This window comes from Phaenicophaeus curvirostris, chromosome 1, assembly GCF_032191515.1.
Source record: "Phaenicophaeus curvirostris isolate KB17595 chromosome 1, BPBGC_Pcur_1.0, whole genome shotgun sequence".
Classification (NCBI taxonomy): domain Eukaryota; kingdom Metazoa; phylum Chordata; class Aves; order Cuculiformes; family Cuculidae; genus Phaenicophaeus; species Phaenicophaeus curvirostris.
This window is the reverse complement of record NC_091392.1, coordinates 55,552,623-55,569,568: the sequence shown is the minus strand read 5'-3', so window position 1 is coordinate 55,569,568 and position 16,946 is coordinate 55,552,623. Positions and strand designations below refer to the sequence as shown.

General features: G+C 39.3%; 1 long non-coding RNA gene across 1 annotated transcript in view; it reads left to right on the top strand.

Annotated features, from left to right (window-relative positions):
- LOC138716653 (uncharacterized) overlaps nt 1–16,946 on the top strand; it is a 52,611-nt gene that overhangs the window by 17,444 nt on the left and 18,221 nt on the right. The window lies entirely within an intron of this gene.

Here is a 16,946-nt window from a genome sequence, read left to right as displayed (position 1 = left end):
ACATCAGAAGGCAGACCCTGGCAGCCCTTGTCTCATTGTGCAGTGTTGCAAAAGCAGTGTTGCCCACATTTTATCTCTCTCTCTTCTGTGATGTATTGGTGAAACTCTGAAATCTGTATTTGCAAAAACTGATTTGAGTAAAATACACTCATTTGGCCCTGTGAGAGAAGGAAACAGAAAGGGCCTGAACATCTGAAGTGATTTTTTATTTTTGGTCCTGAATGGAAATTGTCTGAGCTATTTACATGGCTCTGTTGAAAATTTCCAGGTTAGCTGGATATGAGGGAGAGATGGAAATCAGGTGCATTTTGCTGTAGAAATCTGCCTTCTGTCTCATTGTTGTAAAGAATACACCTTAGACTGAATGGCTCCATTTTTTATTGGGATCTGGTAGTCCTTGCTCCTTTTCCTGCCACTGGTTCTTTGTATTCATGTCTTTCTGCCTTGTGTGTGATGACAGCAAGCATATAGTACGTCTCCTTCTTAATATGTTATAAGCAGAGCCTTGAGTGAACAGTGCTGTAATGAGGAAGGTTTTATTGCTTTCCAGATTTTTTTTCAGAAAAATTATATTATTTCAGAGAATGTTTGAGTGTTCCTGGAAATTCAGCGAAGGTCAATACTGATCTCATCCCTAGGAAGACCCCTGTAAAATTTCTGTGTTCACAGATGAACAGTTTTAAGTAACGTTAGGAAGAATTCCTTCACTGTGAGAGTGATGAGGCACTGGCACAGGTTGCCCAGGGAAATTGTGACTGTCCCATCCCTGGAGGTGTTCAAGGCCAGGTTGGATGGGGCCTTGGGCAGCCTGGTATGGTGAGAGGTGTCCCTGCCCATCGCATGGGGGTTGGAACTGGGTGATCTTTATGGTCTCTTCCAAGCCAAACTAGTCTATGACTCTATGATTCCGTGATTCTACATCATGTTTCTCTGGGATATGGAGGGTGAAAACAACCACAACACGTGCACCCTTCTGCAGGCCATAGTGGACAAATGCCTTGAGCTTGATACTGATTTGTGTGCAAGGAATAGTTATCCTGGGGGATGATAATTATGAAGTGAAACCAACCTGCTGGCAATGGGAAGGGGTTGCCAGCAAAAGGTCAACGGAAATCCATGCACATAGCTCTCAAACGAGTGCCCCACTGGGTTGGGGATGGCTCCCACCTCCAGGACATATGGCCTCAGCAGGGCCCTGGGAGCAGGAGAAACTACTCTCTGTATCTTGAAACCCAGATAGAACACCCTGTTTGTAATTCTAAACTTCTGAGGTCCTTCTGCAATTCTGTGGACTTTTCTTTCATGGTCTTGTCCAAAATCTTCCAGTTCCCCAATTCAACAACTTCTCCTAGACCCCAAACATTTATATCCTCCTTTGTTGAAGGAAACGAGATCCAGCTGACACAACCAAATGGCTGCTCTATAGTCCTTTTTTGTTCCCCCTTTTCAGTCCTTTGTCATCCTTAGACTAGAATAAAAAATTCATTTTGGTCACCTTATATTTGCGACGTCTGCCTTCAGCCAAGAAATTCATTAAAATAATCTGTCATAGATATATAAGTCAACACCATTTCAAACCGTAATGTCACAGAATGAAATAACAACAAAACACTCTGGAAGATGCCATTTAACTAATTCAAAACAGCTGCTCTGCCATCTAGTGTCATCTAATAATGTATGCTAAAACCCAGCTTCCGCTCTAAGTGCTGAAACACCTCTAGCATGTACTTTTCATTCTAGTAGGCCTTGAAGGGTTGTAACGTGTCTCTGAGTGGGTGACAGAGAGAGGGATGTAAGTCAGGAGTAGTCTCCATTCATAGAATGATAGAATCACTAGGTTGGAAAGGACCCACTGGATCATCGAGTCCAACTATTCCCATCAATCACTAAACCATACCCCTCAGCACCTCATCCACCTGTCTTTTAAACACCTCCAAGAGTTTATATCCTCCAATAACTCATGGAAGGGTGGTCTGCACTATAGATCTAACCACTGATAATGACCTATATCGCACACCTTTCCTACAATGACATGATGCCTTTCTTCTAGTGCATACAGCAGGCCTGCTGGATTAAAAAGAAGAACAACTTCCATAATAAAGATAGGAATTATACACTTTTTGCAGAGATGCACAGAAATGAGGAAAAAGAACGGAATTTCACAAGTACAAGAGCCACATGTGACACTGGAAACTGACATCTTGTAAACTTCTCCTTTGACCCTGAATCTTGCAGTAAGTCTAAGTATGTTATTTAGTGTAATCACATGACTAGAAAAGCTCTCCCATGGAAACAAGGTGAATAGAAGTTGTCTCTTACATACCAAGACTGTTCCTTAACTGGAAATGTGAGCTACAAAGTTAGGCACCACCAAAGAACTGCTGTCCTCTTCCTAGTGATTCATTAACTCTGTGGAGGCCACATAACAAATTCTATATTTTAGGTAGAAATGCAACAAGCCTGTCAGCAAAATTCAGTCTTCGCAAGTCCATCAGATATTCATTTTGCCCCAGGTATTTTCTGTCTCATAGTATGAGATTGGCTCCCGAAGTGAAAGATTGTCTAAATTAGGCCATAGATGTCTAAATGCCAGTGGTCTTTGCTGGATGAAGGGAACAGACTGGAATTTGTTTGTTTATTTTTAATTCTCCCTTTGTATGTTTGATATCCTCCCCAAGTGAACTTACATGCATCAAACTCAGGGAACTGTTTGTTTTTTAAAGAAGTTAATAATAAATAACAGGTGATAAATATCTTTGTCTATTTTAATGACATATGTAGATACATGAAAATAATCTAGAAATCCTTTTTTTTTTTTTCTCCCCTGAGGAAATATTCATGTATTCTGCCTGTTTCTTACCAATCTAGATCTTCTCACGTAGAGGCTGTCCTGATAGACCTTTAGAAATTGTCCTATTTTGCCAGAATAACTCCAAATTTGGATCAGTGCTTGCAACTGCAATTGATAACAGATGTTTGGCTCTGGTTAAACGATTTAAATCTTTAGTATGACTTTACACATCTTCTCCTGAAATGTCACAGCTCTTTGCACTCATAACTGGAAGCCATGCCAGAGCAAACCAATACTGTCAATAGGAGAGCTGAAAAAAAACCGCATGAAGCACCAGATGCTGCATTCCAGAAGCAATACAAATGTGGTTTAGAAAAGTTCAAATCTGAGGCTACTAAAACAATGTTATAAATACTGAAGCACATTAATGGCCAGCTTAATTTAGGAGCTGATGAGAAATACTCTCTTAAATCTTCTTTCTCAGCTAAGTCCAAGAGATTGACAATTCATGTGGACAGAAGTGCAGTGGGGCAGATCAGTTGTTTAGTTATTTAGCTGCTGCTGAAAAGTTTCCTTGAGTTTTTGAATTTCAAGCCCAAAGAGATGTTTATCCTAAAATAAGAAGAGAAAAAAAAAAAAAGATATTTTAGGACCATAGACACTGATTTTATCTTACACTAACTTCTCTAAAAGTATCTTTCCTACAGCTTTTCTTGCTGGCAGGATCTCTAAATCTACATTTGTTACCAAGGCACTATAGTCTGAAGTGCTGTAGAGACCTCTGGAGCCTCCTGAGGTGGCTCTGCTGAACATGCAGAACCTTATTGCATTGTAGGTGACAGAAGAAATCTGGGTTTTCCCTTTCCCACTAAAGCTGACCAAAAGACAACTAGGTTTTCAGGTGTTAAAGGGCAAGTGTAGACCAGCAAACTCAGTGCATGAGTGTTTTTACTCTGATGTGTTCTTGTTCTCAAAACAAATAAATGATCCTTCTCTCACCAAAATTGAGTCAGGTTTTGTTTTTATCACAATAGTCCCAGCTGTTACAAGTATCTGGCACTAATAATCTGTGGTTTAGACTGATTAGCATCCTACATCCCTTCATTTCTAAAATGGAATTTTAATCAGATTGTAATTCCTTGAAACCTCCATGTCGGTGAGTACTTCCCTAACCATTAATCAATTGAATTGTGCCCTCTATTAAGCTGCCTAAATCCACTCACATTGCTGATTGATAACTTCCACTGCCTCCAGCATGCTGCTGACATACTGTGGGGTTTTTTTTTAACATCAGGGCCATGACACTATTATAAGACAGAGAAAAAGAGCAGACGTTTGCATTGCTGCTGTTGTGGCTTTTCAGCTTTCCCATTTTAAATCCCTGTTTTCTTCAGGGATTTGAAAGTGGGTCATAAATTCATTCCAAAGTGAAATCACTTTCATTGGTCTAATCATGCAAGTACTCAATGTCTCTTCTTAGTTCTTAGTGTAGGAGTGGCTTAGCTTCTTCTGCTCAACACCCCAGCATTTATATTTTCTGATCTCTATACTTGCTGTTTTTGTCCTTTTGTTTGGCTGGTTGCTTTTGGTGCTACTGTGCTGAAGCACAGTATTTTTATTTTTATTATATATCTTTTTAATAAGCAAGTTGTAAGTTGTGACTTTCCAGTGCAGAAAGATAATAATAGTTGTTTTGGCTAAGAAGGAGAAAGAAGTTATTTGACTTGAGATCAAATGCTTCCTATACTAACACATTGCAAACAGGTTTATTTGAAATGTGAAGAAGCGGCATTTGCACATTGAGTCATGAAAAGATTTAATGATTTGTCACGACAACAACATGCAACCTGTGGGAACAATTCTGCAATCCTTACTCAAACCAAGGGGATTTAAGTCTCTTGGACTGGGTAATATATCAGCTGGCAATAAACAAAGAAACGCAAAAGATTCTTCTTAGGGTAGAAGTTTATTTTGGTTAACTAAGAGTTCATGATGTAGGGCCTGATTCAGGCATGTCCTTCATTAGGTGCCATTTCTTAGCTATTTGTTTTCCCTGAAGCAGAGTTGGTGTTTTGCATGCTAATTGACAGCAGTACACGTACTGTGTTTCAGTTTTAACCTGGTAACCTGTTCCAGCTATGGTACACCCATGCATTTATGTAATTAGCCAAAAGGCAGAGCCATGGACAGTAACACCCACAGTCCGGAATTTGGCCACCAGAAGAGACCAAAGGAAGAGAAATCCTCAGTGCCCCAAAGTAGCACAGAAATCCCCTTGAAAGAATAAGCTGAGTTCTCCTCAGGTCTTGCCACTGATATTAAAAAAATTAAAAAACAAAACGCGTGAACTCAAAGATTTCCATTATGAGTACTACTGCTAAACCTAATTAACTCTCAGTATGTGCCAGACATAGCAGACCTGATTAAAATCTCCTGTTCTGGTGTAAAAAGATAATCTAAGGCCTTTAAGCTTTTATTCAGATGCTTATGATTTCACTAGAGCACCTGCTGTACAGCATATGCTAATTAGAATGTTATGAATTAAAATCATCCACTTTGCCCTTTTATGGGATGAAAGAAGGAAGGAAGGACATTTTAGCAGTAGCTGATTGCCCATGGGAGCTCCTGAAGGAGTGGAGTTCCGCTGCTGTCTGCAAGAGTTTAGGATTAGCTTTCTTAATCACCTCTGTTGGAGATTAACTTCTTTTTTTCACTTCTACTTTATTGAAATTATGTTCCTTACCTTGCTATGTGTGGCTCAGGCTGCTGGAAAACTGCTGTTTGTGGCTAAAGGTATATTTTGGCTCCAGCTGAGAGCAGGTTTTGTTGCTGCAGTGGAGTTCTTTCGAGTTCAGAGCAAAATTTAAGTCCCTCATTTTTTTCTGAGACATTACACTTAGAACCAGAGCAAACTCAGAGCAACTGTGATGACCTTGGTGGTATAATAGATTGTGATTTTGACAGGAAAACTGGCATCTCAGGGGGTTGTGTAGTAGGAAGTGACTGTATCCCAAATTAGTTGAAGTCTGCAATAAAACACGTAAGCCATATCTGTTTATAGTTTGTTATCTCAAAGGCTTTAATGCTGGGAAGGAGAAGGGAAGCTTGCGTGCTTTTATTTTGAAGCAGTTATATAATTTATGATAGGTTCCTTGCTTAGTTATTAGAAAAAGACATGTAATACATTTTGGTAACTTGCTGTTTGCTAGAACTTGTGAAGTCACCCAATGTTTGCCTATAAAGATTTACCTAATGCAGGCTTTTAATAACTGTCACGTGTCCTCATTTGTTTCAGGGGAAGTCCTTTCCACTTCTATTGACATTGCAGCCTCCTGTGAACCATTGAGTGAGGAGGTGGAGAATCAGGGGTCCCATTTATAGCTTTCTAAGTCAATAGAAATAATCCCAGGGGAGTTTTGAAAAAGGTCTTTAATTACTTAACACTGACCCTGGAAAATAATCTCTTGTTAAAGCTAGCTGTTCAATAGGACAGCTAGGCACCTGATGCTTTGTCATGCTTTTTAAAGAAGCAACAAAACAACTGGAAGCATTTGTTATTGTAAAGAATATTTTTTAAGACTTTAACCTGAGTGTGTTCTGACTTAGGGGGTTTGCTAAGTCAATTCAGATGGCCAATTTTTTCATAACAGAAAATGCCTACATCTATGTGTGATTTCCTCGAGAAATGCAACATGATTTTTCTTTAGGTACTGTTAATATTTCAGCTTGACATTTCATTAGAAAAATACAGAAACTAATTTTCCTTATCTATTGGGTTATGCTATCTGAATTTATTCCAATGACTACAAGAAAGATTGGTACAAACTGCAAAATTTTGTACAGGGAAATCATGCTGTACCTAAATCTTGACCATACGTATTTGGTAAAGTCCTATCCTTTTACTCCACTATAGCAAGACAAAGGGAATACACTGATCATTACTGTGCTTCAGGATGTTCATATTTTGCTAATGCCACAGACCTGGCACAGACTATTTCTTGATATGTGGCATGTGACCACACAATTTTGCTGGGATCTAGCATCTTGGCTTCGTTATTACAATTTTTTTTTACCGTTCTGTTAGGCTCAGTAGCTCATGCAGGCATTATTTACAAAGCTAAGACTTTTACCAATGCATTTATTGATTTTGTATGAGTTCTTCTCAGGATAAAACTTGGCTACTTAGTTGATATTACTAGGGAAGATGTGGTGTCACACAATTGTGTTTGGGAGGTTGTGGCATACAGTAAAATGGACTGAAGAGCCTTATCCAGTTCCTACTGATACTCCATTCACCAGTACTACCTTTTATCAGCTGCAGGCAGTGAATGGACATGTATCTAAGCTGTTACCTTGAGCCAGAGAATGAAAATAGATGTGTGATAAGCGTACATCTTCTCACCTTGAGAAAATAAGTGGTGTGATTTCTCCTTGAAAAGGGTGTTAATTTCTTTTTTTCCTGTTTCTTTTTTCTAAAGAGAAACTTCAAGTCTAAATAGGAAAAATGAAATATTTATGACTCTGGAAATGCTTCCATAAAAGAAGTTTACAATTAAAACCTTGTCATATAAAAACCAGTATTATTTTAGTAAGGTAATGGATACATGGTGATAGAATAAATATTGAAGGTCATTGATTAAATGACCTCAAGTCCTAGCATTCCTAGTCACAGGAGTACAAGAACAGTAACATTATAACTGACATAAAGATACAGCAGAAAAAAAGAAAATTAACCTGTGAAACTTGGAGATATTAAGCAAGAACAAATTGAGAATGCCCAGTATAACCTTAGCTACCTTAGTTTAAAAAAATACAGGTTTTACAGAGAACATGGTCAACACAAATGTGGAGATAAATTAAAAACACCCTCTGTGTGTTGGAATTATCAGAGACGTGGCTAAATGCTTGATGGTGTGTATTTGTAGATTTTACACTCACCTCTGAGACCTTTAGCACTGGTTACTGTAAGATAGACTATCCAACTTGATGTGCTGCATTTGATTTAATTAGGGTAATTGCTGTGTTGGTGGGACAACATGGAAAAACTCAGCTTTCCTGGCCAGAGCAACTGCAGCTGCAGCATCGATGGGGCTGGACAAGGGGAAATGTAGTGTTAGGTGATCACTGGGGAGCGGGAGAAGGGTGAGATGTAGCATCCCATTAGGTCCTTACTCCTAGTAGGTCTGCATCCAGCTTTGGATGAATAGGAAGTTTATGGGGAACTGTCAGTTCAACTTCTTTCACAAATTCTAATTTCATCCTGCATCATTAACTTTTTTCTTTTAAAATCCTGTTCTTTGCACTGACATTAGCACTCATTAGTTGGTGGAACATAAAAGGCTCTTTTTGATAGTGGCTCACACAAAAATATTCTCTAATAAAGAAGAACGTGTCTAGACTTAGTACTGTAGATAATTCTTGCTAGGATAAAAGTAATTTCTATGATAAAGGGGAGAAGTATTTAAAAAAAGGGGAAAAGTCTTTAAAAAAAGAGAAAGTTTTCTTCAGTAATGTTTTGTGATGGCTGAACTTTGCACACAACTTCTTGCAGCCTTAGACATAAAAACACATCTCTCACTTGCATTCCTATTAATCTGCTGTCCTGATGAGAGTCCTTACTGTCGCTGCCACACATGTACTAAAAAGTGCCGTGGGAGAGTAGCACATAAACTATAACAAGCCAGCACAAGCCGCAGTCTGTTAGAGTTGAGGTCTTCTACATACAAACAGACAATAAGAGGATTTGAAAGGATGTCAAGAGTGAGGATGCAATGCATCGTCATTTCCAAATTCACGAACCTTAGTGGTTGTGAAAATTAAGAACCGCTATTAACAGCTAATTGTTCCCACACATGAGGTTCCTGCTTCAGCTTCAGGCCTGAAGAGTCCCGTGAGCATGAAATGTTACTAATTTTTTCCATTTCTGACAGCTGCTCTATAAAAGACATTACCGCTCCCTGTAAATCTTGCCTTTTTCATAATGGCCTTACTGCAGCTGCACTCCAGCACAACTTTCTGCCTAGAGTCGCTCTTAAGGCGCTGGCTCAGTGTAGGAGTGTCCAGTATCCCAAACCTGATGCCACACATGCCTGTTTTTAAATTGTCTTCAGTCACTTATAGAAAATATTTTGGGACAAGTCCAGTTTCCGAAAGATGTCAGGGATCCAGGATAACAGCACAAGAGGGATGTCCCAGGATGTCTGTTGAATTCACAAGCTGCTGAATGGACTGTGCCTCACTTCTCAGGACTGACATGAGCAGACCTGCAGCCTTGCTCATTTAGGCTAGCTAATATTTAACAGTGGCAAAATAATTTCAGGTTCCAGGATTTCACCCCATGTTGCAGGCATGAATAAGTGCTTCCGAAGGGTTTTAATAGGCTAATTTGACTGCTGAGTGTTGTAATCAATTCACAATGCCAAGTACAGCTTCACTTTTCTCTCTCCCTAGCCAGTCTTCCTAGCTCCTTCAAGTCCTGGACAAATGGTCAGTGTCTGCATGGGAAATCCAGATTTCTGCTTCTCTGCCAGGCAATTTGTGAAGTTCATGTACAATGGATCCAGGAAAACCCCGCTTTATCACACCATCCATACTCACGGCTTCCCTGTACAACACAAAGAATGGATGTACTGGAAAGCATTCTTGGGACAGGACTTAGAATTTGATGGCCTAAATAATGGTACAATGAGCACACTGGATTTTGTTGGAGAAGCTGAGAAGCTTCAGTTGGCATCTACCTACCCAGGAGTTACCTGGGTTAGAAAGGTTAGGAAAAGAGTTTGTAAATGCAGTATCCGATGCAGTAGAAAGAAAGAAGAGAAGGAGTGTGAGTGAGGTCTGTGTACTGTGTAAGGCAGGAAAAACCAAACAAATGACCCCCAAAAACTCCAGCAAAAGAGGTAGATAATCAAGATTTTCTAGACAGAAAGGTGGCTGTTAAAGAAGAACATGTAGCATAACAAAAATCTTAAGGCATATTCAGCTGCAAAATCTGTTAGCTTCAGGTCCTGACAAACCCCATTTTATACTTAGAATGTATAAGCAATCACAAAGGAAGTAGCTTCTGGATATGAAGCCATTTTATTTGTATTTACAAACACACATGCGTGTGCACACCCTTATCCACTTATTTCTGTACATACAAACCCACATGTTTGTGTGTTTATACTACTGTGCTTTCTTTTCTTGGATGTAATTCTGAAGTGCTTGGCCAAGTACCATCGCTCTAACCTGCCAATTCTGGACAGAGAATGTTTAAAGAAGGCCTGGGATGTGGAGATTTTCCATCTGCAGACTAGCGTGCTGGGTATACACGGGAGGGCTGGGACAACAGCAAAAAGGTGGGTGGTTGTAGGGCTGAGGTAATGATTTTTAAAGCCATCCACCTTGTCAAATGTAATATTTTAAGCCTCTTCCTCCAAACACTTTGTTACTTCCAAAATATCACCAAGGGAAGTTTCTCTCTAATGAGGCAGACAGTTGCAGCAAGTCTCTCTTCTCACAGAAGGGGCTCGGTTATTCAGACAGGCAGCAACGATCAATGAGCAAAGCAGCTTCTAGCATGTCACAAATGGAACAAAAAGGTTGGGGACATCTGAATAAGGAAGCTCAGCCATCACCGTCAGCCTTGCCTTCGGGTCTCATTCTGAAAATTGCAGGGAAGATGTGCTCTTCCTCCCTTGAGATTTGCATAGGACATTTACTGCATCAAGAATTCCTTCTGACATTTCTAATGGAAACAACTAGAAGAAAGAGGGAAATCAGATAGCAGAGCGCCTCTGCACGCTGTGTTGTTGCCAAGCAGATTATGTGCTGTAATCTGTAAGCACTGAACTGTGTTTGAATTACAAGGAGCCTCTCCTTTGCTTTTGTTTTAACCCTCAGGGAGAGGTGATGTTTCCGGACTGCTAGTGTCACAGCGTGACCTGTTAATAACCTGTGAGAGTCTTCCTCCACTCTGCCTCCTCCTGCTCCCCTAGGACCCAGCAGCTGCCGTCACATGGATCAAATGCCTGCCTTGTATGTGGTTCATTGAGAAAAATTCAAGCATGTGGCCTGAGGTTCCCCTGATGACTGTCTGGGGATGATGATTTCTACCATCTGTTCTGGCTGCCTGTGGCTCCCGGAAACACCGAGGTGTATGTTGCTTCTGGCCATACGTGGGATTCCTAATGAAACCCCAGCTGCTGTCCAACTGTCTGTGAATATCAGATGGGTTTGAATTATCTTTCTGCCAAGCGGGGAGGGAGATGCACTTTGTTTAACTCTTTAATCTGAACCGCTACACAACACATGCGTAATCACAGGGTACAAAGCCATTGAATTATTAGCATCTGCATCGCAGTGGCAGCGGTAGCGTTTGCATGTGTGCCAGATCTGTCCAATTTGAGATGCCCAGGCTGGTTGTTTCCAGGCTAAATATACAGCCCTGACTAAAATTCATCTTCCTGTAGCTCACTTGGAAGCCCTGTAATTATACCAGAGATTTATTTGGTCCCTTCATTGCTGATTTGTGTTAGAGGCAAATTTCAGCTATAAAAATTTTATATCGGTATATGACAAAAGGCTGCCTATCAAATGCAGCTGAAGAATTGCAGCAGTTTCAGAGTTATTTATTGAGATGGAGGAATCCACAGTAAATTGATATTAATTTTGGTATATGAAAGAGATTTCCAGGCAAAAAATCTTGATAACAAATAAATAGACATAAAAGGAAATTGCTTGTCTTTTGGGATTTCCCATCCTGTCTGTTATTTTCCCTGAAATATTTCATTTAGAGCACTTTTCATTTGATGAATATCAGTTTTCAGTGGACGTTGAGGGGCACTAAATCACTTAGGTGCCCAAGACATAGTAGAAAGGATTTGACATTCTTCCCTGTTAGAATTACCTAGACTTCTTCCATTGATATTCACGCTTTCTCCTTTGATATTTCAGATTATTTTCTTTGAATGAATAGATACTCTCAATAAGAAATCCACTGAGTTTTATGTGGATGGAAAAATTGTTTACATTGTCAGTGCTGAAGCTGTGAATTTATTACACAGTTGCTGAATGGATTAGGAACAACTGCTTACATTTCTTGCAATTACTGTTCAGGCAGGGCAATGCAGAACATGAAACTCACAAGCGACCTCAAAGAAAAGAAGAAAAGGAAAAGGAAGTATCTACTTAGCAGCAGGCAGTGGTAATAGCCTTCAGTTGTTAATTGGTAAAAGAAGACTATTAATGTATGGTACTGGATGCTCTGCATTTTCACAATCAGCTTCAACACCTCTGTAGCATGACCACATCCACTTATTTTCAGAGGCTGTTTTTCTACTAATATTGTGGATGCTAATCAAAGAATGCAAGTTCTTAGCAGTGGTTTGCTGAGGGGTATTCAATTGGTTTTGCTTTTGGAGCTTATTTTGTTACGCTATGAGGCAAAACAGCAATCTGCAAATGCATTCAGCAGCTAGTGCATGGGCATGGGGGTGGAAGGCAGGGTTCCCACTGCTGCTGGCATTCCCTTCTCTCGTCAACTGACTCAGACAGAGATGTGTACATCTCTTACATTTACACACTGCAGAAATCAGTATCAGGGCAGAAGACTTGAAAGCAGATATTACCAGAAAATTCAATAAAGCTTAGAATAATATTTCTATTTCTAATTTTCTACATTATTGATCTTTCTTTTAAAAAAAGACATTCAGAGACACAGGAACTAGATACGGAGACATTTCACGCATTTATCTTCTCCAGCCTGAAGTGACCCAGGAGCTACCTCTGCCTTCATCTTTAAAGCAGCTTTTCTTTTAGCAATGAAGCCAAGAGTACTGGCTTTTAGCAAATGTGAGCTACTTAAGCAGGACATGCCAATACAGAAGAGGTGGTTCATCCATAATGTAATTCTTCAGGGCCATTTCTCTTTTTGTGGTCTGGATATAGGAAAATGTAATCATACTATCAATGCCTGGCCAATAAAATAAAATAAAATAAAATAAAATAAAATAAAATAAAATAAAATAAAATAAAATAATAATAATACAGACACCCACCCCCCCCATTTTTTAAAATAGCTTTCAGCCTAGAACTTTTTAAGGAAAATCTGTTTTTTTTTCTTTCTGCATATATTTCTGCATCGTTTAAGAGAGATTTGACAGATGGAGACAGCTTGTAACAATGTACTTGAAGCCCTAAAAGACTAAAATGAGTAATCAAAACCATCCCAAAAAATGTTTTTTTCATGAATCTGTCTAAAAATATGTGTCACAGAGAATTTCTTTCCCTTCCTTTCCACTTTTTTTTGTTTGAAGTAAGGTGGGTGTTTATACTTAGCTGTATCTCATTATGCGTGATTTCCCTTTTCCATTAGTCACATCATATCTTGGCTTGTAGTCACAAGTGACGTAAAATGTTGTAAAATGTCTGTCATAATAAATAAATTAAGAGACAGTGAACTAGAAATAAGACATTCAGATCCCATAGTGAATCTCCTTGTCAAGTTCTGCCTTTGTCCACTTTTAATGACATTTAAATTATGATGGAACATCTGAAAGAATTATTCTGAAATGGAAAAATACATCCTGCAGTTTCCAGGCCTCAAATGATGGCTGTTATCATGCTCAAAGGGACAGAACACAAATGCTTCCCTCCTCTTGTTACTTGAAATATTTCCTTTGGGCTTAGATGGCTATTAGAGGGCTTTGAGTATACATACCTGTGGGAACATTTGGCCTCAAGGGATTCTTCTTGGTTGCTATTGAGAGTTGACTGTGGCACAGAATTCCCAGTTGTCTGTGCCACAAACCCTAACAGGATTAGAGGGAATGAGGAGGAAAACATCATAGATGATGGAGGAAGAAATACCTGCCAGAGCAATTTTGTTGCTAGCAGAAGAGAAGAAAGTCTGCATTTCCAAATACATGCAAACGTATTCCCTTTCTCAATTTATGAACATCCAGCCTGAGGTACCACAAGGGCTTGTCTTAGACAGGTTCTGAACAGCTACATTTTTAGTTGTAGTATAGACAGTGTGCAGTTCTGAAAAAGAACTATGATTTCGCAACACAGCCATCTGTTTATGGATGCATGTAGTAAAAGTAGTGGATGGCTAGGTTTTAGTGTACCTGATTTGGATTTGTGTGTGATTATAAGTGGAGTGTTAGCTTTCTATAAATAAAGGAAATTTCAGTACTTAGGGGCTGTTTTGATAAAAGCTCTAGAAGTAACTGGGTTACCCATATATTTCAACAACAAAGAGAATCCTAAACTTTTAAAGCCCTTTTATATTGTCCTCTTAGGTAGAGAGGAGGATTAAATTTTACATGGAGAAAATGAACAAGGGTTACTTGTCTAATAAAGGAAACACGTCAGATGCTGGACTTCTTTCCTACAGAAAACATGCAGGTGCTGTCGCTCAAAGTGTTCATAAGACTAAAACATGACAAATATACAGATAAGATTAATTCTCTGCTGAAATACAACTCTAATGTGCCTGTTTAGCTCTAACAACTATGGTGGCATTCTTTTGCAGTGGCAAACTCAGAGTGGGCAAAGAATAGTTAGCACTAAGTAAGGGAATCTTTTACGAAATTAGTTACCCACCTTCCATTAGAGCAACCTTCTGAGAGCTTTCCCTGCCTGTCTGCTGTTTCAAAGTTTTCAGCAAAGTTTCTTATGATAGCAAGTACATACACAAATAGTAGAAGTCAGAAGCTGCTGGGCTTCCTAGAAGGAAATTTTAAATAGCCTCACAAGATATTAGGTAAATCATTTGGACTGGCCGGCAAACAGATAAACCCAGACATTTTCAAGTGCAAAAATTGTGAAGTCTGCAAAGATAAAATGACTACATAAAATAGTACTCTTTGAAGGAAGTGTATTTGCCACGTTAGAGTAGACATCCTTTTTGAAGTTTGCTCAGGGCATGCCACTGAATTTCAGTTACTGAAGGTAACATTATTTAGGTGTAAACCAACAATGAATGTAAGTAAACTCCTTAACATTTGAGGTAAATTTGGATCTAATTTTAAAATAGTTATAATGAGCTGAAAAAACAAGAGCATTTTATGAATGTGTTATTAAGTACTTGGTTTTGACTGAGTATTTTGCATAGCATATTAAATGGAATGTATAAGTAATTTCACTGTGTTTTACTTTCTGAAGTGAGTAAGCAGGTACTGAAAGGGCCAGCAGATAATGACACAAACCTATCATTTTGTCAGGTCTTTCAGTTAAATCATATCCCAAATCCTTACTATACACAACTGTCTGCCACTGAAAATTTTAGGAAACGACAGCTGGAGTTTAGTTCTGGAAAACTGGTGTGATTACTTGGTAGCCTTGATAGGCAGCTGATACAGAGCAGGCTCCTTTGTCTTATTTTATCCAGTGTTTATGCTGAATTCTGACATGCTTGTAAGACTTAAGTCCTCAAACACCTATGGGGTCAATGGGACTACTATAGGAACAAGAGGCTTTTAATTAAGGTAATAAGTGTGTGAGACTCTGGCATTTTACAGTTTTCCTTTTTTTGCTTTCATGTTTTTTATTGTCCTTCTATTATGTACTCTAGGGGACATCCTTTATGCTCATTCATAGTGGTTTGCAGTGAAACTGTTGCCCTAAAAACACCCCAAAGCTGTCAATAACAAGAAAGATAATAAAAGGTGTGATAACAGGAATGACTGGAGGATTACCCCTAGTATGAAAAATTTTATAATAGAGAACTTTTTTGCTAGCAACTAAGAACAGAGAGTATTGTTTGGCATCTTACGTGCCTTTTGTGTTTCTAGGAACACACAGAGAATAGTTGCACAGTGGTATGGCTGAGGAGAAAGAAATGACATTCCAAAAAGCTGGATCGCTTTCTCCTGCCAGATTCTCCTCAGAGGCACTTGCACATTAAGTGAAAGCACACAGTTTCAGTTTCAATTGATGCAGCTCTTATTTATTCTGGTTACAGTTGATAGGGTGACTCACTGCTCTTGTAATGAAAGTCTGGTGTTTTGCCTTTAAAAAAATTCATTCTGAGTTTATTCAAGCAAACAGATTTTACTTGCAGCTTTTGTTCTGCTATTTTAAGATTTGGACTAATGGACAATGCTAAGAGATAGAATTGAAGAGATATGTTTGTCCCTGAATAAGCACAAAATGAAAGCACACCATTAAAATCCTAGTGAACTATAAAGGAAGGTGTACTGTGAGTAACAACATGTGTACAGGTCTGTGTGTCTTGAACAAGGTGTAATGTGATTGCAGTCTCAGCCTTTCCATGGACTGTGAATAAGAACATGAAACAAAGGAAGAAAATGGGGCCACATCCTCCCTCAGTGCAAAATGTCATAGCTCTGCTGAAGTAAATGGGACTCTGCCTAATCACCTCAGAAAAGGATTTCACCTTCTCCGTGCTCTCTCCATCTGGAACCTTGCCAGGCTGCTATATAGGTGTCATTCCATGCCACTTGCATGATCTTCAGCTTCCCTCATTTAGGTAGACAGCAACATCTGTCCTTTCTGTAACCCTGATCTGGGTGATATGACTTCTCGGGAGGAAAGCTGTGCTTTGTACTTCCTCAAGAAGTGGCCTCTGCTCTGGGGCTCAGGTGCACCTTTCCCTGAGCCACTACATAGTGGAGGCTCAGAGTCTGTGGTCTTTCTTCTCAAGGACATGCACTTGAACATATTAATATTTTACATGAGATTAAACAGTATGCTAGTTTTTATTTTACTAACATGGAAAACATGCAGATCTAGAGAGAAAAAAATAATGTGCTAAGTCCCAGATGCATTTTTCTTCTGTTTTCTGCTCAGAGAATTTTGTTTGGGTTTTGAGCCTCTGTGTCTGACTCCGTTATCTTTCTATCAGGTCATGGAACATCTTCCCCTTTCTGCTGGCTCTTGGCCTGCTTGTCCATTTCTGATAACCAATATGAACACAGTCCTCCAGCTACTGTGAAGGTACATTCCTCTCTCCCCACCCATCTGCCTACTGAGTAATGCTGTGATGTTTCTTGGACTGTGCCACCTCTGTGCTCTTAAATAATGCAATTACCTAGGATTTCCTGCTTTCACATTCAGCAGTAAAGAAAGCCCTTCTTTTTTCCAGCATTAGCTCAACACTTGCTCAGTGCATTTTCATGTGTTCATGAGCTTTATCTAGTTACTCTCC